The sequence below is a fragment of the Pteropus vampyrus genome, unplaced genomic scaffold (assembly GCF_000151845.1).
Source record: "Pteropus vampyrus isolate Shadow unplaced genomic scaffold, Pvam_2.0 Scaffold350, whole genome shotgun sequence".
NCBI classification, from domain to species: Eukaryota; Metazoa; Chordata; class Mammalia; order Chiroptera; family Pteropodidae; genus Pteropus; species Pteropus vampyrus.
The window spans coordinates 435,902-463,030 of NW_011889131.1; the positions used below are offsets into that span (position 1 = coordinate 435,902).

The following is a 27,129-nucleotide window of genomic DNA, read 5'->3' on the forward strand; positions in this document are numbered from 1 at the left end:
TACTACAGGATGGTTAGCAGCATCCCCCATCTCTAACCACTAGATGAAAAAAGCTTCTACGACTTCAAACAAGTTGGAAAACTATTAGTCTCAAATATTCTGGGATTCGAGCCTTCAAATCCAAACATTAACAAACTCAGATGCCTGGATCAAATTGTGGAACTTAGGTTTAGTACGTTGACCTATAGAAATTAACACACACACACACACACACACACACACACACACCTGTCTTAGGAGCTAATATTCTTCAAATAGAGCCAAAAAGCAACCAGGAATTAAATAGCAGAATAGGCCCATAACATAAAGTACTTGTCAAGTGGTGAAAGGATGGGAGAGGGGGGGTATAGAAATACTTTTGATTATTTGTTGTTGTTATTATTTTGAGACCAATGCAGGTGAGGCAGCACCTAGAACACAGAGAGTGATAGATTTGCACAGTCGCGCAGAGAGCCTCTGCCTTCAAACCTGGTTTCCAGGCCTCACAGTTCCAACAGCACCTGTGGGTGTCTGCACTGATTCAGAGGCTGGTGAGAAGGAAGCCATTACTCCACCAGGAAGCATGAGCACTGAAGTCTCATACCAGCTGCGTGACCTTGACATGCATGTCACTGGTCTGGGTCTTCTGTCAAACACCAGTAACAACTCTACCTAGTTTCACCTGGGAGCAATGGTGTGGATTCCCAGTGTACTTCTAAGAAATGGTTCTGACAACAAAGCAGAGGTATTTCCCCCACAATTTCACTGCCCCTAAAACTAGAGCTAGTGAGTGGTCTTCGGTGTAGGGTGACCAAGAAAACTCCTGCCCCCAAATATATCTGTATGAAATGCCTGAAAGTCTACTACTAGCTACTCTTCCTAAGACCTTTCACTAAATGCTATACCCTGAGAGAGGATACAAAATGAAGTCAATAACACTTTATAGTACGTGAGAATATCTGATTTCCTGGAGAGGCCCTGAGCCTCAAAGCAGTGGTCATCACACAAAAGACAGGCAGTAAAGGCTAGAGGCCCTGTTGGCCTTGAATTAGCCCTGCATGCAGGGCAGAGGAGGAAGTGGGGTCTTCGCCAGCAATGGTCTAGTGCCCCATCGAAGTGGTCCTTTCCTGAGGATGTGAGATACTGTTTCGGGGGGAGAAAAATCCCACTGCCCTGAGAACTTAAAGACTAGCACCCTAGACCCACTTCACTGCTAACCTAGCTCCATGATCTTGGGCAAGTCGCCGCACATCTGGGATGAAGTACTTTCCTCTTTAAAATGAGTATGTAAGATTATATAAAACCTAAGTTCCTTTCAAGTTTAAATATTTTATAACAATTTGGTCCTACTTTTCTAACGGCCCCACCCTCAACCTAACAGAATTGCCCCGTCCCCGCTCTCCCCTGCGAAGTCACATGGTTATGGGAGCGTGAACAGTGGATTGTCCCATCTGCTTCCATCAGTGGTGATTACCTTCTACTAAGCTGTGAGCTCCCTGAGAGTAAGGACCTTGCTTTGTTCCTTTGTTTCTCCAGCACACTGCCTAGCAGAGATTATGTATGCGATCAGTGATTGTTGAAAAGACAAAGTATAAAGCTCTACATAAGTGTAAATGTTATTTTTACCCTTTTCAACCTAAATCGTCATGGGCTGCCCTTGCCAAGGCCTTTCATAGATAGTGTGGGAAACTCCAAAACTGAAAATCCAGCCCTTGCCAAACCTGTTTTGTTGTTTTCTCTTATAAAAGAGCATACTGCCTTATTAAAAAAAGAAAAAAGAAAAAAAAAAAAGAATTAAATAAAAGCTCTTTCTCAACTCCCCAACTAAAATTCAGTGTAAAGGGAACTAAATTCATTTGGGATGTATTAAAATCAAACCAACAAACCAAAGCTACACCAGTGATGGGGGAGGGGCAGCCCCAGTCCCTCTGCTGCCTTGACCACATCCATCCCTGTGCTTTCTGCCTCAAAGTTCTCATGAGGCTTTTGTGGCTAAGACTATATCATAAACAACTGTTAGGAAAATGGCATATCAGTTGAATGGCACACGAGTTTGTGCAAAGCCGGGAGCTTTGGGCCCTGGTCCAAGGAAGGCCGAACTGAAAGCTATGAAACTTCTTTGGTTCACCCATCATCAACCAGCCTCTGCCATGCAGCTGGTTTTAAACAATCCAGGGAATTTGTACAAGGTCATTTCCCAGGCAAAAGGAAAATAGCCAGGTGACTGGCCAGCAGTGAACAGGAGCCATAATTAACAATAGCAGAGTCTTCAAGCATGAAGGTTTGGATGGAGTTCAGATAATCACCCAAAGGTTGAAAGACATTCTCAAAATCTTGTGGGGTTCCAAATTTAGACCACTGTTTGGCTGAGAACAAGCTGAATGAAGCCTCCTTGGAAGGAAGCCATAGGTCCTATTTTAGACTGGACGCGAAGAGGCAAAAGATAAAGGATAAATGTTAGCCAGTAGGGTTGAATGGCTGGGCTGAACAAAAGTTTGAATTGACAGATGGATAGATAAATAGATAGAGGATGGAGAGGCAGACCACTAGACTCAGGTATAATAGAAAGATATGTCTTTATGTTTGTGGCAAGAAGCCATTCTGGAGCATTCTTATTTTATGACAATGAGTAAACCTATCTTTTGCAGGAAGAGAAATTTGGATCAAGAATTTCTGCCATGGTTAAGGGAAAAAAAAAGATAGACAATAGATGATAGATCAATTGATTGATAGATAAAGAAAGGTAGGTAGATAGATGATGATGATGATGATGATAGATAGATAGATAGATAGATAGATAGATAGATAGATAGATAGATAGATAGAAAGACAGACAGACAGACAGATGATAGATGGACTAGATGGGAGAGGGAAAGAGAGATCATTCCAAGGCCAACTGGCAGTGCTCCGACCGCCCCCCCACCCCCACCAGAGCTGAGTCACAGTCCTGGCAGAGGCGGAGGGAGTGATGGAACGGCCTGTGGAGGCCAGCTGTAGTTCAAGATGCAGCTGTTGATCACGCCCTTCTAACCCTGTTGCAGTTACCCTAGAGCAGCATCTCCCCCAAAAAAATGGAAGCTGTTCAATCTCTGCAGAATGTGCCTGACGATCCAACACTGGGAGAAATGCTAACTTATTATAGCTGCATGTTTTTCAATTGACAGGAAGACTATAAAATTATTACAATAATCTCATATCGTATAGTTTTTTTTAATAATAGACAAAATACCTTAATGTAGGTTATCTTTCTTGACCCAGCCACTCTATAAAACAAGCAGAGGTTTCTGTTCTTTTCTGGCTGTTTCTTTTGGAGTATTTCCCATTTAAAAGACAAAAAAAAAAAAAAATGAGCCCTGTGGAAATTAAGTGCCTTGAGTAAGATCACAGAGCTAGTAAGAGGCAAGTGGGACCAGAACCCGAATCCCCTATCTCTGTCCATTCCTTTATCCATCACATTATGCATATGACATCGGTGCTCAGAGGGATCCACAGAAGGCTACATTTAAAAATGTCTGACCTGGAAGTCATGCACAAAAGGGTTCGAAGCAGGCTTACACGTATTTTGTTTTTTATATATTATGCAATCATGATTGAATCATTTCTTTTGCCATAAAATCGAGGCTTCTTTTCTAATCATTTCCTCAGGACTAATACAATAACACAACATTGCGAGTAAGAGAAGAGATACATTTTCTGCCCTCGTCTTTTGAATCAAAATCAACTCATGCCAAATGAGTGTCAGCTACATATCAGGCACTAATAGGTAGCTTTTGTTATTTGATGTCTAGGATGACCTTGAAATGGAAATATTATTTTCCCTATTTTGCAGAGAAGGAAACTGAGTACAAAGTAGTTAAGTAACTTGCTCCAGGCAGCACAGCAACCCATTGCCTTGTATTATTAAATGCAAGGGTAAAATGAATGGAAATGGTAATGTGTTCTATAAAAATTGAGAGGGAAGTAAAATCGTGTTCACTTGCAGTGCTTTAGCAAGTGTGTGCTCAACACTGAAAGACGACAACAATATTGTAATAAGTATGTATGACGTCAGGGAGGTATTAGACTTATAGGGGGATCACTTAGCACGTTATGCAAATGTCTAACCACTACCCTGTATACCTAAAACTAATATAATATGGTCAACTGTAATTGCAAAATAATGGGCTGGGCTGCCTTTTGGGCTTTTTTTAATGCAGATGAGGACAAAGTGGCTAGTGAATCAGAGCTCAGGAAGCCAGGATTCCAGACTGCTTTTCGCTGGACATGGCCGGAGAGGAAGAGAGAGACTCAGCGTGGAGGGAGGAGCACATGAGAGAGAAAACAGCCAGCATGGGCTGGGTTTTAAGATGTTTTGGGAAATTTTGAGAGTGAAACATGAGATTGAAGACAGCTGCTGTGCTTTGTAAGACAGTGCAAGCAAGAGTGAGAAGGAAAGGACACCCAGCGCCCTGCGACGCAGTGTGGCCAGAGCCTCACTGCCAGGGTTCAAATCCCGGCTCCTCAACTCACGCTGCAGGAAATCACAAGCAAGACGTCTAAGCTCATCCATCCCCGACTCATGATCTGTAAGTGAGGAACACTAACGAAAAGAGTAGTGATGAAAATTAAACGAGACACTGTGCAAAGCGCTTGGCACGGAAGCGGTTACCTTGGTGAAGGGGACACTACTGCCATCCACCTTCGAGAGCTGTTCGAGAGAATTTAGCAATGATTTAAACTAAACTTCAATGCTTTCTTAGATGTAGGACTTGTGTTTCCTTAGAATGTGTCATCATGTAGAAAGGATCACAAGAAGAGTTGCTGTTTTAAATAGGGTGGTCTGAGAAGGCTAAAATCAAGCGAAGATGCAAGGAAAGTGAAGGCGACAGTTATGTCAATAACTTAAGGGGGGAAGAGTTCCAAGCAGATGGAACATCAAGTTCAATGGCCCTTATACGTGTTCAAGGAACAGCAAGAAGCCATTGTTGGTAGAGAAGTGAGCGAGGGGAGGAAGAGGAGGAAATGAGTTTGAGCGATGGCCAAGTACAAGGTCAAGTAACACCCTGTACGCTGTGGTCAGACGGTAGATAACATTGTAAGTGCAATGAGAGGACAGACACTAGAGAGTTTAGAGCAAGAGGGTGGCACCTATTTTACATTTTAAATTTCTCATTCTGGCATCTGTGCACATAATAGATGCTGGACAAGCAGAATGGAAGCAGGGAAGCCAGGTAGAAGCTATTGAGTTTAAGAGCAGAGATAGAGTTGGGGCTCAGACCAAAGGAGAGCCGTGGAATTTGAGAGGTACATTCAGATTTAGAATTACTTTTAAGGGAGAGCCAACAGAATTTGTTGAAAGGTTGAGTATGGCATATACATGAAAATCAAAGTAAAGGATGGCTCCAGAGATGAGGGTCTGAAATTAATTGGATAGTACTACCTTTGTCATTTATATAATCGTCTCTCTATACTGAATATTCAGATTGTTTCCATAATATTTGGTATTTTAATACAATGGTACAATAAATGTTCTTATACATTTATCTTTAAAAACTAATAATAATTTCTGAGAAGCAGATTGCTAGAACTAGCCTTTCTCAATCTACAGGTAGGCACGTTTTGCATTTTTAAGAAAAGACTGCCAATTACTTTCTAGAGAGCTTGTAATCAACTATAATGCCAACAGCAATGTGTGAGAATACTGATGTCCTCACTACCCTGTCAGCAAAGGACCTTTTAATGGTTTATATAAGTCTTTCAGTTTGCCAGTCAGATGAGCAAAATACAGTATTTCAATATTGTTTTGTTCTTCCCTGACGCCTACTAAGGTTATGTATCTTTCTGCATTTTATCGACAACTTATATCTCCTTTTCTCTTGTTTGTTCATAACTTTTATTTTATTAGGTGATTTTTACTATTAATCTTTAAGAGCTCCTGGCAAACAAAGAATGGTAACCCTTTTTGTATTTTGCATACATTTCCTTTTTATTTATCACCTTACTCTGAACCTATTTATATTTTGTGCCATAATAAATTTTTTCAGTTTTATGCAATCAAATATCTCTACTTTCCTTTTATGATTGCTGGGTTTTGTAAAAAAATAAAAATTAAAATTAAAAGAACACAGAAAAAGAACACTACATGTACTAGGACCTTTTTAAAAAATAGTTTTTAAAATTTTTTTCCAGTTACTTTATTGCTACTGTGCTGTATTGGTTTTGTATTTCTTCTTGAGTCAACTTGATGATTTATAAGTATATCATTCATTTATGTAGTATTTTCAGAATTGCTAATATAAAGTCATCCATATTTTTTACTCTTTAAATCATCTCTTTCCCTAGGATATACCCTTCTTCTTATTTCTTATATTAAATATTTATATTTTCATTAACCTTTGTAATTTATGTTAGCCAGAATTTGTTCCATTTTTTTATATTAAAAGAAATATCTATTAGACTTAGTAATCCATTATATTACCTTTAGGAATTCTAATTTAATAATATCAACTTTCAAATTTTCTTCTGGCTTTCCTCGGGTATATATTTTGTCTAACTTCTTACATTTCTCAGTTTCTTTCTTCTCAATTGTTATTGTTTATTTCTGGAAGCATTCACTGCAGTGACCTTCCCTGTGAGAATAACACTGGCCTAAGTTGATATGTGGTATTCTCATTGCTGGTTCTTTTCTAAGTAGTCTATTATTGCACTTTTGATTTCTCTACTAATCCAAGAATTATTTAAGGTCATTTTTTAATTTAAAAACTTTTACTGTTAATTTTAATTTGTACTGCATTATGCTTCGTAAAACTCCTCCTCTGGTCAAGCACAGGAGAAAGAACATTAGACGAAACCAAATATGTGAACAGCTGTGGGTAAGTCACATTGAAAAAAATATATATTGATCCATCTCTTGTGATCTCGTATCGCTGCAGCCATTGTTGCCAGCTGCACAGCTGCAAGAGCCCAGGAAAGACTACTGAGGTGCTCTTTGAAAGGATAACTTGGGAAACTCAGAAACCTTCGTCTGTTCATTCTTTAAATATATGCACAGCTTTGGTGAGTCGCCCCGTTTCTCATCATGTAGGTAAGGAAACTGAGCATGGACTCTATGCTCTAGTGACTATTTTTTAGGTTTACAAGATCTGCTGCCAGCCTAGTTCCACAGCTCTCAATAGAAACAAGTAATAGTCACCTATGACACAAGCGAGATTAAGATTCCTCCAACTGCCTGGTAGCCAGTAGTAGCTGCCACCTGCATATCTTGAGATAGAAGGCAGGAAGGAGAATGGCAGTGGCCCAAGTACCTAAAGTCAGCTTAAAGGCTGGGCATAATGAGAGTTTGCACAGACCCCTAGATGAAGTGGCCCAAAGTGGCCTCCTGGTATTAATGGTATCCCATTGAAATTTTGCCATATCTCTTCCCGAAGAAACAAAAAACCCTGGCAGCATATCATTTCGAATGTATAACTCAATGTGAGTATAATCCAGAGCTCAACAGAGGACCTAGACTTAAATTACTTGAATTACTGCACCCCACACACATTGCGCCGGACCTCAATTTCCAAGATCTAGAGAAGTCCAAAGTTTGTTTCCTAATTGCACTCCTCCCCAGATTTCTGTGAAATCAGAGCTACACAGTCTTGAGCTCTGCCTTCCCACTCAACCACAGGCAGATTCGGCCCTTCACCAGCATCCACAGGAGAGCCAGTCATACCAAGCCTCTCCAATTATCTGGGATCTGGGTAGAGATCATCACATCAAGGACACAGCATTCTGCCATCATGTTCCCCTTGTCTGCTGAGTTCTCTCCCTCTCCCCATTCCTCACGGCCTTCCTCCCGAGTACCCCATTCCTGTTGCACCAAGTATCTTTAGGCTTCAGAAACCTTGGCACCAACATCCACGTCCTGGAGTTTCAATTCCTACCCCACGTGGATGAAGAAGGCATTTTCCTAGGAAAGATGCTGAGACACTCTCTCAGAGGAATCCTAACACTTGCTACTAAGAGGAAACACTCCTTTTAATTAAAGGAGGAGCATCGAGTTCAGGATGCAGGAACCAAGCAACTCAGCATTGAGTTTCTACTAGATGCAAGGTGTTTTGGTGTCTGGAGCAGTGCAAGGTATGACTGCCCTTGAGATGCTTTTAGTCTAGGTGGACAGGATCAAAGAAGAGGTCACTTCTAGCTGCGAGCTTCAGGATGGAAAAAAGTTGATTAGAAATGTACTGAGGCCCAGGTAAGAGTCCCAAGCCAGGTGGCATCAAGCTATTCTCAATTCAGCACACATTACTCTACATATAGGTAAGTAATGCGTCTCCTGAATCATTACCATCTTTCAAAACAAAATGTGAATGAGCTTGGCAGTGAGAGGATGCGAGACATCAGAGCTGAAAAGCAACATCAAAGGTCAAAGGAAATGGTAGTTAAGGGTCTGTGAGGAAGCTGACATAACCTCCTTGGAAAAGGACCAATAGTCAGAATAAGTGACCTCACGAATGACTGAAAGATCTGTAATGCTGGGAGCTCAAGCCACTTTTGTTTTGAGAGTCCATTTAGAAGAGCATAGCATGGGGAGGCCAGGGGATGACTGAAGTGAATCAGATATTGTCCCCAAACCATAACTGGGAACAGCAGAGATGGAGTTAGCAGTAACTACACCAGATCAATGACTTTCACAGGTATTATTTAATTTCACCATACGTAAGGTAGCTACAATTGTATCTCAGTTTACAGAGGTTCAGAGTGATGATGTCACTTGCCCAAAATCACAGGGCCACTATGTAATAAGCAGGTATGTAACAGTGGAACTGCCGCCTCCAGGGCCCCAGAGCCTTATAATCTGGTGGAGAGATAGCTACATACATGAACAACTCTGAATCAAGGCAGACCATCCTAAGTATGTAACAAATGAGTAAACAACACGTCAGAGGGCTATAGGACAGTAAAATATTCATCTTGTCCCTTCTCTGCCTCACTGATATTTGCCCTGACCATGTCACAGAAAAAAGATGTACAGTCAGTAAAGAAGAACAGGAACTGCATGTACAATCAAGAACAAAGAGCCACATCCAGATCAAAACTGCAATGGTACATTCATTACTCAAAGGAGGAAAAAAAAAAGCATCCTGCAGTACATCAAGAGGAATGAGAAAAGATTGAACTGGGAGTTGGGAGAAGTGAGTATTCAAGTTCCCTTTCCATCAAGTGTGGTGCAGAGCAAGGTATATATCACACATCGACTCTTTAGGTCCGTGTCTTCACCTGAAGAAGACTGGATCATTCATTAGACTGGACGATTTCCAACTTCCTTTGTCTGCCATGAGCACCCAGGGTTTCAGCATGATGCCATGGTCTCCACAGACAGTAATACACAGAGCGGGGACTGCTCCGAGTATGTGCCCAGACAGAGGACCTCACAGAGCATAAGTCTCCTGTGATTTTTCCACCTGACTCCATCCTAATCAGCAGTGTAGTGAGTGCTATTGTCAGGCTGCCCATCAGATAGAACATTCCACCTCACAGGTGGATGCGTTTCAGTGAGTTGCCAATAAACTGCAAATAAATCCCTACTTCTAGGATCAGATAGTCTGAAATAGCAGAAGTATTAACAGACTCTTAATTTTCGATGCAGCTGCCCTATCGAACTAAAAGCCAGAGTCCCCTTGCATGTTCAACTAAGTGTCCCGAGTTTGGTATTTAAACTCCGGAATCTTCTGTGGCCTGAGTAAATATAATTAAGTCTAGGTTTACCCCTACTGGACTTAATTATCATTCACTCAGTGATGGCAATAACACTAATAATAAGTTCTTACGTCAGTACTTTTCAGCTTTCAAATGGCTTTGACATGCTTTATCTCACTTGAGCTTAATAATAACCATGCAGCATAAGTAGGGCAAGTATTATTATCTCCATTAATACCAACAATAGCTAACATTTAGGTAGTCCTCTGCATGGACAAAGTGCTTTCATACCTTTTTCCCATTGTGCTAAAAGTTGAGTTCCTGAACACCTGGACTGTGTCTTATTCATCTCTTTACCCTGCAGCGTTTTGCACAGGCCCAGGCACACAGAAGCCACCCGATACAGGTGTGTGACATCTGATCCTGTGAAAACTCCATCAAGTTGGTAGGCAGATATTTTTATCCCTGGTTTTCAGATAGGGAAATTGAGACTCGAAGAGTTTAGTGACACGTCTAATGTCACACAGGAGTGTCCAGACCCAGAAAACTGTAGTTTCTAATTAAGTCCAAAACGTTGTGCTCCTTCCTCCCTACCTGTGCCCGTCAAACTTTAACGTGTAAATAGAACGTTCAGAAATCTTGTTAAAACGCAGATCTGATTCAGCAGATCTGGCGCAGGGCATGGGATTCTAAGCTTCTAATTAGCTTCCTGGTGATATGGAGGCTGCTGGTTTGAGGACCACTTTTTTCCTTTTCTTCTCTTTCTTTTTTTTCTTTTCTTTTTTTTTTCTTTTTGCCTTTGTTGGATTTTTTTTTTTCATTTTTCTTTTTTTCCTCAGCTTTATTGTGATATAATTGACGTATAACATGTATAAGCTTACAGTACACAACGCGACCATTTGATATACATATGTAGTGAAATGATTACCACGATGAGGTTAATTATAAGATGAATACATTCTGGAAATCCAATGTACAGCATAGTGACTACGTTAGCAATGCTCTGTTATATAGATGAGAGTTGCTAAGACCACTCTTTGAGAGGCAAGTGGACATAAGAAGACAAAAGCAATTAAGTGACTTTCTGAAGCTGAGGTAAAAGTGGAATTAGAAGCGATTCCATGGACCCCCATCTTTCCTTAGACTTGTTCCAGACATGTACACTCATGATTCAATAAAACGGCACTCGAGAGTATTTCCCCACTTACTGTCAACCCCTACCCAGCTGGGAAAAGGTTATGGACCTCTCACTTTTACAAATATTGAATATTAGAGTCAAAAAGAAACCAAAACATTTTATTGTTGTTTAAGGAATACACACAAAGAAGTGTCACTGGGGTGAAAATTGCACTTCAGAAAATCTGGCTGAGTTCTTGTTGGGCCACTTGTACTGGCTCCCTTCAAATACCATTATTCTATTGACTTTATCCCTTTACACCACCTTGCAGGACCATTAGACAGAGAATCCTCTACCTCTTTAGTCAGAAAGGCCCAGATGCCCTGATGGCCTAGAAAATCCCCTTCTGGGAGACACGAGCAGAGCAGGACTTGGCCCTAGGTAAGGTCATGCTTGAGTACTGGAAATTCTAATCCTGCCAAACTGGAAATTCAGACAGGAATTAGTAGTAACCAGGCACCAGACCGGGCCACACAAGCTGGTTGAAAAACCGCTCTGTGAACTTTACACCTTTATCAGTCACGAGCCCCATCACCATATCTCAGGCAGAGCACAAAGCTATGCAGTGAGACCTGAAGGTTCTCTAGAGAAATAGAACCAATGGGTAGGTGGGTGGGTGGGTGGGTGGGTGTGTGTGTGTGTGTGTGTGTTAGGAGAGAGAGAGATTTATTACAAGAAATTGGCTCACAGGATTTGGAGGCTGGTATGTCCCCAGATCTGCGGGGTGAGCTGGCAAGTTGGAGACCCAGGCGACCTGATGGTTTAGCTCCAGTCTGGGTTGGAAGGCCTGAGAACCAGAGGAATGACAGTATAGTTCCAGTCCAAAGGCCAACAAGACCCAGGAGAGCTAAGGTTTCAGTTTGAGTCCAAAGACAGGAAAAGGCTGATATCCCAGTTTGAAAACAGTCAAGCAGGAAGAATTCTCTCTTACTCAAAGGAGGGTCGGCCTTTTTATTCTATTCAGGCTTTCAACTGATTGGACAAGGCCCACCCACAGCACAAGGCAGCAATCTGCTTGACTTAAATGACTAATTTAAATATTAATCTCACATTAATTCTGGGAATACCCAGAATAATGTTTGACCAAATATGTGGGCACCCAATGGCCCAGTCAAGTTGTACATAAAACTAACAATCGCACCAGGGCACCAACCACGTCCATATGCTATTCAATTACACTAAGTACCAGAAATCTAGCACACTGACACCTGACACCATGCATTTCCTGTTTTACAGGGTCACCTCCTTCCTGAAGAAATTTTCTCAGTATGACCATGTAGCTCCATGTGGCTCTGCTAGTTACCACGGCCCAAGGCATATTCAGGAGGTACTGTCTCTGAAAGACTACTAGCCAGAAGGTAGATAGGGTAAAATGGCACATTCCCAAGACAGGATGGCTGATTTCAGTGTGAAATCCTTTCTGTGATGTCCAAGGGCTCATGCAGAAGGACAGTCTTTGACCTTATTTCTATCCCTAGTTATCTCTGAATACCAGCTCTTCATCCATAAATTCAACTCCCTTCTCTTCTTGTAGCTCAGGAAAGGAGGAATAATTTCTCAAAAATCAGATGAGCATTAAAAATGAATAATTATATGGGCTCAGAAATAGTGGAACAATCTCTGGATGGGAAAGTAATTGCGAGAGCAGGCACGACCTCAAGTTGGGGTATCTCCCATATGGTAAACAGCCACAGCATGGCCAGTCCCCAAATTGATGGAAATATACGCTGATGACTGTGCTTCAAGAAGCCCTCCATGGCCATGGTCCACTCTGCACTGTCATCAGAGGCCTCGAGAAAAGAATTGTTAGATTTCCTATATCCAACAGGTGACAATAGAGGATTCTAAAAAATAAGGTGTGTGCACTAATAGGCAAAGGGAAATGGGTTGAGTCTAGTCTTCAGAAGTGGAGAATATAATTCTCACTGAGAAAAAAAAAAAGGTGTCTGAGATATTCTGCTTGCAAACCCTTTCCCTGGTTCAATCTGAAACAAACTTACAAGATTCCCAATCATGGCCACAAGTTGGACATTGCATACATATAATATGTGACATTCAAAAATTATGCCCATTATATGACAGGCATGGTACTCATTATTGGGAAAAAATATATAAAATAACATGCTAATTTGTCCCATTTGCAAAGAACTATACATTTCATATATATATATAATCTCATTTAGTTCCTACAACTGAATTCTGAGTTATATATTATAATCCCCATTAATATAACTGAGGTTTAGAGAGGCTGAATGCTTTTTATACAAGATTGTATACAAGAATGCATAGCTAGTATATCTAAGACAAGTCAATACATATTTGCAAAGGGTACTAAGATCTCTCCCACAGTGATCTTAGGGTGCCACAGAAGAGTTCCTAGGGTGCCTGGAACTATCTTAGGATCTCCCACATCCTTTTCTATGATGTCTTACCCAATTCATCAAACATCTAGGACCCTGTTGCTCCACCTTGAGTCCCTCACCATCATTCACCAAAGTCTACTCTCAGAAGTTCTGGTACTTACTAACCATAGGATTGTTCACGGTGAGTGACAATCGGTTTGTGACCTCCCCTCAGGGTGATTATACGTTGTTCTCTTCCTAATAGGAAAATGAAGGTCATTGTCCCCTCCCCTCCACTAAAGAAAAATATGATTCTGAATCAATGAGAAAAGAATCAGGAAGACCTCCTCAAACTGTATCATATCAACTTCCACCATATTTGCAAGTTAAGACTACAAAAAAAAGCATATTCAACTATTTTGACTAGCATTCATTCTTCACTTATTCAATCATCAATAACTTATTAACCATTATACACCAAGGACTGGGGATTGATAGATAAATAGATAGATTCTACTCTTAAGAACCTGATGTCTTACTGACAGTTGAGACAGAATGGATATACAAAGAAGCAAATATTCACAATTCAAGTGTAACGACAGAATTATGGACTACGGGGGACTTCCAGAAAGGAGTAACTAACATGGCCTGAGTGAAAAACATCACAGAAGAGTAAAATTTAAGCTGAGCCTTCAGGAATAAGATAGAGTGTCCAGATAAGGGAAGAAGAGTATTTTAAGCAGAGGAAGCTTCATGATATTCATGGAGATATGAAATGGTAGAACTCTGTAGCAAAGAGTAGAACATCTCCCCATGCTCTTTATATCACAGCTTGGTTAATGGAGAGCCTACTATGTGCCAGGCACCACGGGGCAAACGAAAATCTTTAACTTTGAGTTATAAATTGATGAAATATTAAAGGACAGGATAAGCAAGCAACACCTGAAAAGGGAATTATACCAGGAGTTATCACAAGGCAGTAAATGGCTTGTTAACTAATGAGTGAGATGAACAATAACTGCTAGGAAGTCACTAGCATTGTTCACACTGAAACTACATCAAGAGAGGACCATTTCCTCCTAAAAGAAAGAATGTAGCAGACTGCACAGTTTAACACATACCTATGGTTCTATGGTCAAATTGCATAATCCCAGATGGCATTCTCTCGGCCATCAATTGTCAACTTCTATACAATGCCTTCATGCACTGAGCACTGTAGTAGGTTCCACAGGATAGACAGAATGAGTACAAGAATTGATATCTTTTCTCCAGCACTCTACAGTTGAGTCGATACACATTCTTGAATCAATGTTGGAAAACAAGGAATTGCAATGTGAGGCAGTCTAGAGATACAAGTACAGTTGAGAGACAGGAAAAGTCATAAGAGATTGCATGAAGGAGGTTTCACTTAAGCTGGGCTTTGAAGGAATGGAAGGATTTGAAGAAGAAAAGACAACATTCCACTCATAAGAAGCAGATTGTGCCAAGGTGCGGAAGAGGAAATTCTAATGGCAAATGCAGATAGAATAAGAGAAACTGTCAGCCTAGTGCAGTGGTTTTGTGTTGGAGGGTGATAGGTAGAACAGTAAACATGAGGCCAGATTTTAACAGGTCCTAACTCACAGCCAGAGAAGTCTGGACTTGACTTTGTGGGCAATGGCGAGCCATTCTAGAGGCTTCTTAGATTCAGGTGTGAACTGACTGCATGCCTTGGGGAGAATGGCTGAATTATTACCAAAGAAAGGATAAGTTGGCACTTGCCTAGGTGGCTTGTGGAGTTACATATTTTCTTTACACTCTGCTAGCTGTACTAGTCAGGACTCTCCAGAGAAACAACCAATATGATCAATATGAGAGAGAGAGAGAGAGAGAGAGAGAATGAATGAGAATGAGATTTATTTTAAGAAATTGGCTCACACCAGTTGTGGGGCTGGCGAGTTTAAAATCTGCAGAGCAGGCCAGCAGACTGGAGATGCTTAGAAGAGTTAATATAGCTAGAGTCCAAAGGCCATCTGCAGTCAGAACTCCCTCTTCCTCAGGAGACCACAGTGTTTGTTAAATAAAACCTTGAACTGACTGACTACTTGAGGCCCACCCACATTATGGAGAGTAATCTGCTTTACTCAAGTCTACCCATTTAAATGTTAATCTTATCTAAAAAATGCCTTTACAGTGACATTTAGACGCTGTTTGACCAAATATCTAGGTGCCTTGGCCTAGCGAAGTTGACACGTAAAATTAACCATCAAGTAAGGCAACCAGGAATCTTTCTTACCCCTCCAACCCTGCCTCCTCTGCCTGGCTGTCTCGGCTTCCTTGGGAGTCTGCAGCCTGCTTGGAGTAGATGTTTGATCTTACTTGAAAACACATTAAAAACTGAGCATTTGGTTAGTCTAAAGTGGTGCCAGTTCTTTTATCTTAGCAGGAAAATCTTCCCTGTCTTCCTAAATCCACTCTTTTCAAGGCTTGTACCAACTACACCTCTTCAACTTGGAGAGTTATCCCAAGGTTGACCCTGAGAATCCACCTTTTGCAGACTCACCTCTGGCAAAACATCTCACATGAAACTCATGCCATTAGGGCTGTGTTTTGGTTTGGTTTGGCTAAAAGATCTCTGAACCAGCTCTCAAAACTTCATTTAGTTTATAATTTACTGTGGTTTGACATGTCTTATGTTGGGGAGAAGGATGACTTTCATTTAATATTAACCAAGCAGCTTTCCACTACTTCCTCTTTTCCATTGTCTCACTTTAATAAACAATGGATTTAACAAATTGTTTAAAGTCGGCAGGGCTCTGAAGCATTCTTCTAAGTATTCTGCCTCACACATGACCTGAAGATTTTACTCAACATCTGTTTAGAAAAACACACACATACCAAACACAGAAGACCCAAACAGCCTATGCATTGTTTCTAAGTAATGGTCAAAACGTACTTGATGTTTCTGGAAAAGGAAACACTAAGCAAAAAAGTAAATAAAATTGTTTTCTCCAAAATTATTCATGCTGAACAAAAAAGAAAAAAAAAAAAAAAAAACATCGAAGTCAGAAACGTTAACCCACGGCTGGTAACTCCCTTTCCAGCTGAGGAAGGATCAGTGATGAAAAACAACCCTTAGAATTTCTTGGTTAAAATGGTGCCCGACTCTACCAAATTCACAGTATAACATCACTGAGGGTACAGAGAAATATAAGAACTTACTACACCAAAACCTAAGGCTTAGAAACAATGTAATATCAGACTCTATGAGTAATTTCCACTGAGAAGAGATGGATTGGAACACCAGTCAAGACTTTTCCACATGGCAAAACCAGGCTTCGCTCTTTGAAACAAGAAAAGATATCTCACGAAAACGAATGGGCTGAAAGAAGGAAGAAGGCAGTAGTTCACTGTCTTCCAGGAGTGACCCTAAAGCGCTGTTTGCTGGAGAGAAACAAGAGGAACCCTATAAGCAGTGCATGCTGGAAAATACCGTGCTTCTCATCCTCTATCATTTCTGGGTACAAAACGAGAAAGTTCTGAAATAAAAGAACAAGCAAAGATATGCTAGGTAAGTGGCAAGAAAAAAAGTAGGGAGAGCTATAGTTATGGTAAACAAATTAGAATTCATAGCCAAAAGCAAAGAAAGTTTTGTTATAGTGTTAAAGTATCTACGATGAATACATAAATGGTTGCTAGGTATTTAATATTAAACTGAACAAGAAAATATTTTAGCTTCTTGTCATCACATTAAAAATAAATCCTACTGGATACGTAAATGTCCATTTCTTTAATCACTTAAAGAAATGTTTCAGCCTTCTACTGAGAAAGGATCTCAATGTTTCTGATCATTTAGTATCAGGAAATAGGAACAAACTTGCTATCCTGAGACAGTAAGAACCATGCTTTCCATGATTCTTAGTTTGAACCTAGGATCTATCCAAAGATAAAGGGCAGACGTGTTTTGTTTTGGGAGGCACCTTCATCACACAGATGTACTTTATTAAAGTACCTATTCTTTCATCAAGGAAGCTCCAGATGCTGGTGAAGTCATCACAATTCAAATGCTGCAGAATGAGATGTCAAGTAGTCTCTCCAATATTACAAGAAGCCATCTATTTCCACGGGGAAGGGAGAATGTGGCTCTGGATTTGGTCTATCATCATAGAGCAGGGGTCACACCTGCAGGTAACTACATAAATTAGTGAGCCAGATGGGAATTTTGGAACAAAGTTCACAGCCTTCAAAAGGAGCAGCTAGTACTCAACTCCAGCCTCATTACTGTGATATGACAATGTGGTCCTAATGCTATCAGATCCTCCCATGTATAAAGGAAGCCACAAATCCAGATCTTTATGATAGTACATTGAAACTGAGGTACATTTTTTTCACAGTTTTCAAATAAGGATACATCTTACAATCAATAATGTCTTACGATTACAATTGGCAGCAATTTTTTTCTTCCTTAGTGCTATATAAAATAATGGTACATCTTAAAATCAATCCTAGCATCTTAGACATCTTAGATTTAATGGAGTAAAGGATATAAAATCTACCGATATCTAAGTGTTGAACACTAATTCCAGCAAAAACAAGCAAACGAAAAACCCCATTGTAAAGGCCAAACAAAAATAACTATGGAGTGATGAGTTACCAGTTCATAGTCTTTTTTAGAAAGACGTTTTGATGCTCTCCTGGAATTTTTTTAGAGGACAACTGGCAGAAATTTTATTTGTGCCAAATCGAATTATTATAATCGATAGAAATGAACTGATTTGTCAAAGATTGAGAAACTTGGCCCAAAAAAGGTTAAAATGGCCTAAATTATATGTGATAAGATTTAAGAAATCAAATTTTACCATACATATATAGAATATATATATTCTATGTCATATAAATTACATATAAATATTTAGAGAATATTTATAAAAGTTAATCCTACATTGAGATTTTTAAAATCACTAAGTTGTAAAAAATCAAGAGTAGTCTAGACCAGGGGTCAGCAAACTGTGACCTATAGGCAAATTAAACTCACCATCTGCTTTTGCAAATAAAGTTTCATTGGAACAAAACCACTTGAAACGTAGCTCATTTTTTCACATAATGTCTATGATTGCTTGCCCGTTACAATAGCAGTGTTGAATAATTGCAATAGAGGCTCTCTATCTGCAAAGCCATACTATCTGACCCTTTACAAAAATTTGCTTATACCAATCTAGACCAAAATCTATTATCACAATATTATTCCTAAAAAAGAAAGAAAATTTTAGCAATCATTTTAATTCATGGGGGAACCAATTTAAAAATTAGAAAACACTTTAAAGCAATTTTTATATAAAATTGGAAATGCAAACCACAATCACAAATTCTTTGGAAAAATGATAAGATGCAAGCACTATACAAAGAAACAAAATTCATTAGTTAAAGTTGTTCTCGCAGTAAAATTCATACAAATAGAAGCTTTTCTGAGAGGATCCAAATCAACAAAATTACAAATGAAAGAGGAGACTTTACAACTGATACCATGGAACTACAAAAGATCAAAAGAAACTACTATAAACAATTATATGCCAACAAACTAGACAATCCGGAAGAAATAGATAAATTCTTTTATACATGCAACCTACCAAAACTGAATCAGAGAGAAATAAAAAATCTGAATAGAATAATTACTAGTCAGGACACTGAATTAATAATCAAAAATCTTTCAAAGAAGAAAAGCACAGAACCAGATAGCTTCACTGGCGAATTTTACCAAACATTTAAAGAAAAATTAATAATAATCCCTCTCAAATTCTTCCAATAATTTGAAGAGGAGAGAACACTCCTAAACTCATTTTATGAGGCTAGCATTACCCTGATACAAAAGCCAGATAAGGATACTACAAGAACAGAAAATTACAGGCCAAAATTCTCAATAAAATACCAGCAAATCAAATTCAGCAGCACAGTAAAAGGATCAATCACCATGATGAAGTAGGATTTATTCCTGGGAAGCAAGGATGGTTCAATATATTGTTTTGTGCTGGTATCAGCCTATCCGTAGTGATACTGTCAGCTAGAAATTTCTAGGGGCACTCACCTGGGCCCACAGAGAGCCCCTACGAATATTTTCCCTTTTGCAACCAATGCTGTGGCTCCACCAGACCTGTGGTCCTTATCATGATTGTAAGACTCACTTCAGCAATAACTATCAGGGAACTATGGGGAAAAATGAGATTTATTGCTCATGGGTCCTGGAGAATATACAGCCAGCCTGCGGCCACAGCAAAGTCATAGGGGACAGTGAGAGAGAGAGAGAGAGAGAGTCTGTGTGTGGGGGTGGGGAGAGAGAGGTGGGTGGGGAGGGAGGGAAGGAGGGAGAATGTCTGGCTTCTGTTTTTATTGAGATGGAGGGTAGGATGTCTAGGGTTTCACAGGTTCACTCTTTATTAGTGAATTTAAAACATATGAGCAGGAATTAAAGCACTGGAAGAGAAAAACAAGAAGTCGAACATTCAGTGATCTAACCAGAGATGTCTAATACAAAAGGAATTCAGGGGTGGGGTGGCCTGGTTCTTATCTGGTCTTAAGGCTGGCGATATGTTTATTCAAGATAGTTGTCTTTGAAGTGGATGCGTCAGCAATCAAAAACTTAATGTCATGCACTTGCATTACTACAAAAAAAAATCCAACTGTCAGGCACTTACACTATTCACATTTGTCAAAAAATGTGATATATCACACTCATAGAATGAAAAAATCACATGATCATCTCAATAGATGCAGAGAAAGCAATTTAAAAATTTCAACATCCATTCATGATAAAAATTCTCACCAAATTAGGTATAAAAGGAATCTACCTCAAAATAATAAAGGCAATATGTGACAAACCCACGGCTAACGTCATACTCTTTCCCTCTAAGATCAGGAAGACAAGGGTGCACACCCACACCACTCCTATTCAACACAGTACTGAAAGTCCTAGCCAGAGCAATCAGGCAAGAAAAAATAAATAAAAGGTATTTGAACTGAAAAGGAAAAAGTGAAATTGTCTCTATTTGCAGATGACATAATTTTATATTCAGCAAATTCTAAAGACTCTGTTACAAGCTTCCCTTATTAAATAATAAAGCTTTCAAAATGTCAGAAAAAGATCATTCCTATAGTATTCAATGTGTACTAGACTATAGAAAACAATGGGAAGTTACTTAGTGATTTATTTCACCAAGTTCTACTTATCCTCTCTGACATCTGACCACTCAAAAACACAGCTAAAAAACAATCTCTTTGACAAAATGTATAAGCGAAAATCTAAAAAGGAGTAGTAGTAAATGAATTTGCCAATACTCAGAAAAATGCTTTTTTAGTAAAACAAGTTTTATTCCAGGAACTCAAAGACAAAAATATTAGAAATCTATTAATAGAATTTAGACTATCGATAGAGAAAACTAGAGTCTCTGTACATTGAGGACAGTGGTTTTGATTTGAGTACCCAAATAAAGCTCTTACTCTTAGGGGAAAGAGAATGCAATGAATTTAGATCACATAATATGAAAAAGAAATTAGTAATCTGGTAAATATCTCAGAGGGGGTATATAAGGAAGAATATTTTAAATATTAGTAATGCAATCTCTAGCTAGGTTAGGTTTGTAAGCCAGGCACTTTTGGCAAACCTTTCCAACTCCATCAGTCACCACTTCCTGGTCACCACATCTCCCCACCCCATCTTCTCATTTCCGGTACTCATGCCAGGCTAAATTGTTTGGAATGCCCCGGAAGTGCCACACTCCCTTCTATGGCACTCTGGATTTTCTTTCTCAGAAACCTTCCTTTACTTGGCAACTTGGTACTTATCTTTTACCCCGCAGTTGAAATGTCACTTCTGGGAGATCTTCCCTGCCCATGCTCCAAGGATGTTTCTTCTAATGGCCAATTATCTCATATGTACCCCTTAACAACTTACAACATGTATTGTAAATGTCTGTTTACCTCTTCTCCAGCTCTTGAGGGTAGATACTTATAGACTCTCATAACTCTCATTTAATGTTGTATCCCCAGCCACTAGCATTGTGATGGCATGCGTGTGTGTGTGTGTGTGTGTGCGTGCGTGTGTGCGTGTGTGTGTGCGTGTGTGCGCGCGCGCGCGTGCGTGTAGAATGAATAAAGTGCTTTTAAACTCTTTCTTACCCCTGTGCTTTCATTGTGGCAGTCCTCTCGTCAAAGCTGCTAGTACTTTCCACCCCACTTTACTGCCCAACAATCTCATTTGTGCCTAAAAGTTAAAATACGAATGCTTATAGACCAGACCAAACTTTGGGACTTCTGCCCATCGTTCCCCAACACAAATCATCATCTTGAGCATGCTGATCCAAACTGTTCCTCAAACACACCTGATACTTTCCTGACTCCACACCTTAGCTCACATGATTCTCCTTCCTCAAACATCTTCCGACTTCCTATTCATTGATCCAATTCCTCTCCACCCTTCAAGGACTGGCTGAGTGCCTAATCCCTATAACACTTTCTTATACTCTTGTTTTTCTCAACTCTTCTATTAGTTTGCATGTTAATCACTTAGCTTATAAAGACATACACAAAGAAATAATTTAAGATAAAGGTGTATAGTCTCTGTTCTCTACATCATGAGCTCATTCATTCATTCCAAAGCTCCCTCTGCTGGATCCCAGGTATACCAAGTTCAAATAAGGTTTAGACCCTCTTCTCAAAGAATTCAGTCTGATGTTTAGTGTGTGTGTGTGTGTGTGTGTGTGTGTAATCTGACTATTACAGTACAATGTGAAAAAAAAAAACCATAAAAAATTCCATGCCAGACCAAATTGTGATACTAGATGATGGATAGATGAATAGGTAAAGAGATACACAGGTAAATTCTTTGGAAGTTACCTCTATTTAAAAAAAAAAAAGAGAGAGAGAGAGAGTTGGATACACAATAATGTAAAACCAACTGTTGGTAATCAAAGAAGAAAGAAGAAATCACCCATGAGGAAACCAATAAATCATGACTTTGTTCTTTCTTTAGTTGAGGTCTCCAGAAATCTTTTCTTCTTCCATAGAATGCTTTCTTCCCAGTATTCTCAAGACAACGTTCACCCTCAGATATCAGGTAAACAAATACCTCTGTATTCCTGTCACACATGCTGGCATCAAATCATATATCTACCTAACAGTTTCTCACATTTTCCACTTGTAACTCTCTTTTCACTTCATATTAGTCCTCTTAAACCCATGATTGTCCCTGTCAAAAGCTTTCACTGTTACCGTAGCTCTACTTAAAGTTAATTCAAACGAATTCAAGCAAAAACTGCATGTAAGCTCACCAGCAACTTTTGTGAAGTTGCACTTAGATCGGAGACTGGTCTCAGAAGGAAAATCCTCACAAGGGACTCGGCTTAGTGTTTGAAGGGAGCCTGTGATTATTCTATGTGGCTTGATAAGAGATCTTGAGCAAATCATCAAAGAAGTCTCGGGAAAGGCACTTTGAGATAAATAGAACTGAGTTACCTCAAATATAAAATGATGAGATAAAGAGTTTAGTGCTCCCAACATGATGATGTGAAGAATAAAACAGAGAATGAAACCGAGGGCTCACCAACCTCAACTGAGGACTGGGTGAGGAAGGAAGTGGGTGTGGTGAGGGGATAGAAACTGGCCTTACCAACAAAGGGCTATCTACAGTCATGATAAGTCTTATATTGATTAAGTCTTTGTCAAATTAGGCTCATACAGAGGCAAAATGTAGGTGAAAAGAAGACTGTTCCCTGCCTTCCACTACTCTCATATTTCTCTTTTTGAGCACTGCTATGGTCTCATAATCAAATCCTAATGGCCAAAGTGATGGCATTAGTAGGCGGGGCCTTTGGGAGGTACATAATCTCCCGTTATTGGGATTAAGGCTTTAGGAAAGAGTTCCAGAGAGATCCCTAGCCCCTCTCATTATGTGAGGAGACAGTGAGAAGGAGCTGGCTATAGACTAGAAAGAGGCCCCACATGGGAACATAACCATGCTGGCACCTTGATCTTGGACGTCCAGACTCGAGAATTGTAAGAAATAAATTTGTTCTTAATAAGCCACCCAATATGTGATATTTTGTTATAGCAGCTCAAACAGACTAAGACAATTACCTCGTGGTTAGGATTAGTAAATTCTAAATAAATGCTAAGCCTCTTCCTTCATCAATATTCAGCTGGCCTCATGTTAAGCTCCACCATTACACTGCGACGCAGGATAACTAGTCAATCTGATACAGATTCATTAGTAAACGTTAGAAGGAGTCACATTGACCTTTGATCCTACTATGGAACATATTGGCGTTTTTACTAGCACTGGCTAGAAACACTGCTTTACTCTGCCATTTCTCAAATTTGAGTAATGCACAGATCCTCTTGAAAAGCAGAGGAGAACGAGAACACCATTTCAAAAGGAGGCCACCATACAGGGTGGGTGGCCTGGAAATGGCAGCCGAGAGACATAGCCCAAAGGCACACGGAAAAAAGCAGTGCATCCAGAATTGGACCTGGATGACCCATCCCATCAGGGACGTAAGTTATTCTATGTCCTGAGCTTTCTGCCTAGTACCCACTACACTCTCAGATCTGAAGTCATAAAAGGGTGACAGTAGCAGTAGTTAGAGAAAATTGTGTCACTGATATCATTAGCATCAAAGAGAAGAAACTTGCCCCCTGGAACAATATGGCTAGAGCTAAGCACCTTCAGTTCTTACATGAGGGTATACCATCATTTTTTATGCACCACGGTCTATGTAGATACTAGAGAGTAATTTCCCATAAAGGGATGGGATATGAGATTCCAGCCCTCTTTCCTTAATATTTCCAGAAATGCTGGCAGCCAGGATCTTACCTTTTCTGGATAAAAACGAAGGTGGGGGAAGACCTGGGAGGTGGGAGTATAAGTAGCTCAGTTATAACATCTGCTACTGAGCTGACCAGGTAGCTAGAGGTGAACACAAAGCACCCAAAGAGCTAACAGGTCCAAATTCCACTGAAAGAGTGAGAAAGAGGTCAAAGGCATATAGGCTGTTTCCCAGAGATCCAGATGTGGTTTTGAATGAAAGGAATGCATTGGCCATTTTGCATGTAGCTGGTGATCACATAGCTTATGGCTCATAATTATCATCCTGGGATGTTTGATAACCTATTCAGGTGAGTGGAGTTGCCAATAACAGGTTCTTGGCTTGAAGCCCATTAAGAAAAAAATGTCCAGAAAGAAAAGTTAAAAGTCCTGGCAGAAACAAATCAAATAACAGCAACCTCATCAACTGAGAAATATGAAGTAAGAAGTATCCACAAACTCCAACTGCCTCATGAGCTAAAAGGGGATTTGTATTATTTATTCACTTTTCAAGGTAGAGGGATTACATTGTGATGAATATCATTTGTTATTGTTTGCGGATTTCTTTTTAATTTTGCAAATGTGATATTGCTAGAGTAAAAGGGCAACATCTACATCACCACTGGGAGTCGTTAAAAATTGGTTAAAAGTGAGGAAATAATACCCACATTTTATCCAAAGGCTTTTTTTTTTTTTTAATTGTGGTAAGAACTTTTAACATGAAATCTACCCTCTTGATACACTTTTAATTGTATAATATAATATTATTGGCTATAGGTACAATGCTTGTCAGCAGATCTCCAGAACTTTTTCATCTTATTTAACTGAAACTTTATACAAGTGGTAGAACCCTTGTGTACTGCTGGTGGGAATGCAAAATGGTGTAGCTACCGTAGAGGACAGTATGAGGTTCTAAAAAAAATTAAAAATGGAACTACCATGTGATCCAGCAATCTTATTTCTAGTTATTTATACTGAAGAATTGAAGTCAGATCTCAAATTGATATTAGCAGTCCTACGTTCACTGCAACACTATTCACAATACCCAAAGTGTGGAAATAATCTAAATATTCATCAACAGATGAATGAATAAAGAAAATGTGGTATATACATACGATAGAATATTATTCATCCAAAGGCTTTAATATATGTAGACAACAACCAATTAGAAGATACAGTAGAAAAATGACACATGAAAAATATCACAGCAAAGATGTATCTATATGTGAATTTAACAAGGGATGGGCTACCGAGGGAGGCGAAAGAATGCATTTATGCATTCTTGAATAAAATGACATCACAAAGATAACAATAACAATTCTTGCTAAATTAATTTGTAAATCAAATGAATAACAATGAGATTTTTCAACAGTATAAGTTTATTCTAAAGTTGACATGAAAAATAAATAAGAAGAGCTATTACAATTGTGAAAAAGGTTAATGAGGAGAAAATAGTTTACTATATGTTAAAATGCATTATAAAGTTACAATTAAACAGTGGTGTATTAGTATATGAACAGATAGTCCACAATAACAGACTAGAAAGTCAAGAAATATGTTCAAGGATTAAAATACAATAAATTACATAAAAGGCATTTCAATAAGTGGCTTAAAAATAAAAATAATTTATTTTTAAAATAAATGGTTTGGGGACTACTATCTTGAAGGAAAATAAAATTGGCTCTATATTTCATAGCACACATCATAAAAATAAATCTTAGATCAGAGATTAAAATCTTTAAAAATTAAAACCATAAATACTACTAGAAAAATATGAGAGAATTTTTTATTGTAATCTCAGAATGGAGACAGTTTTTTCTGAATATGACACAAAACTGAAAACTCATAAATAAGAAAATTGACAGAACCTCTGCTCGTGGCCATGATGGAGTAACTGGTACCACACTAGTCTCTTTATCATTAACAAACAGAAAGCTGGACAACGTATATGAAGCAATTCTTTTAGGCCCTGGATAACAGGCCCTGGAAAACAAGACTGCAGTATCTAGGAAGGAAACTCAGGAGATGAGCACTACCTAGCAATCCTATTGGGCTGAGGAGGCAGAAATCCAAGTTCAGATCAGTTGAAATAATGGATTCTACACAAGAGAGTGGGAGTTTTCAAAAATCTCTGTTGGGTACCTCCATAATGATGGCTAGGCTGTACCTACACCGGAGAATTCCATTCGAGGCTTATCGGATAAATAGCAATTGCTTCAGGTTGAGAATGGAAGTGAGATTCTAGAGATTGGGTTTTGCTGACGTAAGAGCAAGACCAGGGAGTTCTGACCCTGCTGACATGGAGAATCCTCATTTATACCCTGACGGCGGGCTGAATTACCAGAAAAGATTTCCTTAAGAGAAAGGATACTGCCCTAATGTATCTAGGCTTTCCTAGAATCAGCAATGCCTTGAACCAAGCCCTGACAAGAACTTTTTGGAAGTGAGAGTTTGAAAGTTGAGATCTATCTTTTCATAGGGGACTGCCAAGACTTCTTGGGGTTTGGGAAATATCCATCCAAATAAGCTATAAAATCAAACTTACACAAATTCAAAATGATCGGCCAGCTATGTCACTGCCTGCTAAAACATGCCTCAACAATCTTCAGAGAAAGATAACAGAATACTGAGTCTCTACAATGTATCATTCTAAATGTCTAGGATTCCATTAAAAACCACTAAACACACAGAAAAACAAGAAAATGTAACCTATCATAAAAGGAAAAAAAGTAATCAGGAGAAACCAAAAGCAAGATTGCCCAGATAAAATATTTAGCAGGCAAAAACTCTAAAGGAGCTATGACAGACTGTATTTCCCAAAGATGACAATAGTATCTCCATCTTGCACGCCCTTCTTCAAAGTTATTGTGCCACACTTCCATGGCCTGACCTTAGAACATTTAGATCAAGAAAATCCAGTGGAAGTGACCTCATGAGATTTCTTAGGAAAGATTATGAACCCTACAGTTTCTATTTGTGTCTCACGGAACACTCGCACAGCTGCCATGGTATGAGAGTTCGAGCTACATGGAGAATCCACAGCTAGGTATATTTGACAGCTCCAACTATGCTTCCAGCTGACAACCAGCATCTGCTACTAGTCAGGTGAATGGGTCATCTTAGATGTTTAGCCCAGTCTG

The 27,129-nt window shown here is 39.4% G+C and overlaps 1 long non-coding RNA gene across 1 annotated transcript in view; it reads right to left on the reverse strand.

Annotated features, from left to right (window-relative positions):
* Nucleotides 1–19,304, reverse strand: part of LOC111731136 — a 151,998-nt gene extending 132,694 nt beyond the window's left edge. Inside the window, exon 1 of the long non-coding RNA XR_002776973.1 lies at nt 19,220–19,304. This is a non-coding gene — a long non-coding RNA (uncharacterized LOC111731136). The remainder of the gene's footprint in view (nt 1–19,219) is intronic.
* Between the last annotated feature and the right edge of the window lie 7,825 nt (nt 19,305–27,129).